Source organism: Cucurbita pepo, chromosome 7 (assembly GCF_057944985.1).
Source record: "Cucurbita pepo subsp. pepo isolate OVF chromosome 7, ASM5794498v1, whole genome shotgun sequence".
Classification (NCBI taxonomy): domain Eukaryota; kingdom Viridiplantae; phylum Streptophyta; class Magnoliopsida; order Cucurbitales; family Cucurbitaceae; genus Cucurbita; species Cucurbita pepo.
In genome coordinates, this window is record NC_141804.1 from 5,777,581 (window position 1) to 5,780,468 (window position 2,888).

The window sequence follows — 2,888 nt, forward strand, 5'->3', positions numbered from 1 at the left end:
CTTTTAAAGAGACATCGTCATTCACAACATCCTATAGCTCGTTGAACCTACTTGTCTTCCCATTAGGACCTATCTTCTATGCTTCTCTAGATTTGTATCCTCTTAGTACCCCCACTTAGGCACTACTATAGAAAATCTACTCATGTACCGTATCCCTCTCCAGTACGGTTGGGCTGACCTACTTTGTCTCAACACCCCTATTAGGTGATGCTCAAAGTACATCACGACATCCTATCTTTGATGCTTCATGGTCTGGTAAGGGTGCTCCCTCATGGTTAGCATCAATGCCCCTTGGGAGGCAAGCCATTTGCTTACACCTCAACATTTCTTATGGTGTGTTTACTATTCTACTTCTTTCCTTGAAGTCTTACAGGCATCCGTACTCACTACAACATCAAAACGTCCAACACCACATTTCATCAGTCTCTTAAGCTAATCGTGTGAAGTCCCTCGAGGATTTACCACTTCTGCCTAAGTAACCCTAGTCATTTGGAATAGCTTACGGGACATCACTCCACTCCAAGAGTGTTAATTTTTCCTTCTAAAAAAACTGTGGTGATATCCTACTTAATGTTCCTCCACGTACTAAAGTCCTTTTGATCTTTTTGGAAAAATTATCTTTCTATTGTCATTAGGGAGTAGAAAGATAATTTCCACCTACCCTAGAAGTTTAGTATGAAATTGTTTATTGTTTCAGAAACTAGACACAATATGCACAATATGCAGCTTACCTTAGAAACTTAGAAGGAAAACAACTTTGGGAAGGTTGAGAAACAAGAGCTCAAACACACACGAGCAAGTAAGTAGCCATATGGAGCAAGTACCAAGTAGTACTAGTGATAGGACAAGGGGCATATGATTAGAAGTCATATTTAAACCCTGCGGATGCCATTTCTGCAGATGCTCTAAACCCTAAACCCCAAACCCTAGTATCATGATAATTAAACCTAGAAACATGTATAGTTTACAATTTAGCACAATTGATAGCTTTATAGCTTTCGTTATTCATGTTTGAGAACTTGAATAGTTTGAACATGTTTATGAGCTTTCCAGCATGCCTAGGTTGATTTTATTCCTTGTATTGAACATGTTGAGCATGATGTATGTTATGATTGTCTTTAGATGCATGCTAGGGGGTTAGGAATCTCGGTTATGCCAAGTTATACTTCGGATGATCGTCATTTGCCCTAGAGTGTTTGCTATGTTGGTTATAGATCAAGAACCGTTGTTTTTTTATTACTAAGGTACTAGAACATAGTTACTGGTCCCACTATTTCCTTTGGGTTGACCAGGTATCTTGTAAGGACGGGTGCAACCCTTATTTGTAAACTAACCAAGAGGGGTTAGGGTCTATTTGGTACATTTAGCTCAATTGTCACCCTTAGTGAGTTTCAAGAGTCATATAATAATGCTAGTTTTGGTTGTGCCTAGTGGTGGAACTAGGAGCTAGGTTAGTTACTGTCTCTACTTGGAAGAGCAACATGACAGTTACGGTCTCTACTTGGAAGAGCAACATGACAGTTACTGTCTCTACTTGGAAGAGCAACATGACATGTAGTTTGCTGTCTAGCCCAAGAGGGAGAATGAACTGTCTCCGCCTGGAAGGCAATACAACAAGCAGCTATAACCTGACACCACTAGGGATAATCCTCCGGTTGGAACTCAGTAAATAGCCAGGTGTGAAGTATGTATATTACGTTAGAGCAAAAGGGCTCCTCCACAACTTATTAGACTTACCCTCGGCTCGACCTTGTGAGCATACAGGTTGAGGCATATTGACTCGAGTTGCACTTCGCACAAGTATTATGAGGGACCTAGGTATGTATAACATAGGAGGTTAGAACACTCCATATAGGAGGTATGTATAGGGTTTTGGTGACCTGGATAAGTTAATACGGCTATTAGTTTCGCTAATTTTAGGGGTTAGTATAAGCACATAGCTTTAGATTCTGTGTATATGAATAAGTTTCAGCGAGAGCTTACAAGTAGGTTGCTTATACTTTTATACTCTTGCTATATTTCCTATCTTCAGGTGAGCAGTAGAGCACTAGTCATTATGGAGGTGTGCTGGGTCGTGCGGCTGTCGAGGCGACCTCGTTGACTGGATTTTTTTTTAGTCTTCTGTTTATTTGTTCATGATTTTTGTAACTCTTCCATTTGCAAATGATATTTGTATTTTAAATAGTGAATGCGAATGTATGCATTTAAATTGTGTTATTTTGATGTGTTTATTTATTTGCTTGATTTCTTTCATTTTCAAAAACATGTATGATATATGATTATGGGTCTTTTTCTTTTGTTGAGATTTTGTTTTCAAGATTGCAATATACGACACTATTTTTAAATTTCTCAAGTTTCTTCTTACATGCTTTCAGAACTTTCACACAGTTTAGTATTTGCTTCAAAGCTTCCATATTTATGTGAATCTCCTTTGGAATGTCTAGGAACTACTCAAAATGAGCCTCCTTAGTTTAACCCTTCTTTAAAGTGTGGTCTTCCTCATCTTCCTTTAACCCTTCTTTAAAGTGTGGTCTTCCTCATCTTCCTTTAACCCTTCTTTAAAGTGTGGTCTTCTTCATCTTCCTTTAGTTTTTCTTCTTTATTTTGTATATCCTCTTGAGGTTTGCTTATATGCTAGTCTTTTTCATTCACATCTTCTTTCTCTTAGTTTTTCAGACAACAGTGATTTCTTAGATCCAATGTCTTGCTACTTCTAAGTTTAATGTCATTGCTCCCTTTCTCTCTTGGGATTCTTAGTGTTGGTAGGGAACTTTCCTTGAGGTCTACTTCTTAGTTTAGTGGCTAGTTGCCTCATTTGTATCTCCAAGTTTGTTAAATAAGCTTGTTGGCATTGGATTAATGCATCATTCTTTGTCATAGATTCTTTC

At 38.2% G+C, this 2,888-nt stretch overlaps 1 long non-coding RNA gene across 1 annotated transcript in view; it reads left to right on the top strand.

Annotated features, from left to right (window-relative positions):
* The window catches only part of LOC147791869 (uncharacterized), a 4,441-nt gene extending 2,224 nt beyond the window's left edge, over window positions 1-2,217 (top strand). Inside the window, exon 2 of the long non-coding RNA XR_015421749.1 lies at window positions 2,033-2,217. This is a non-coding gene — a long non-coding RNA (uncharacterized LOC147791869). The remainder of the gene's footprint in view (window positions 1-2,032) is intronic.
* The last annotated feature ends 671 nt before the right edge of the window (window positions 2,218-2,888 follow it).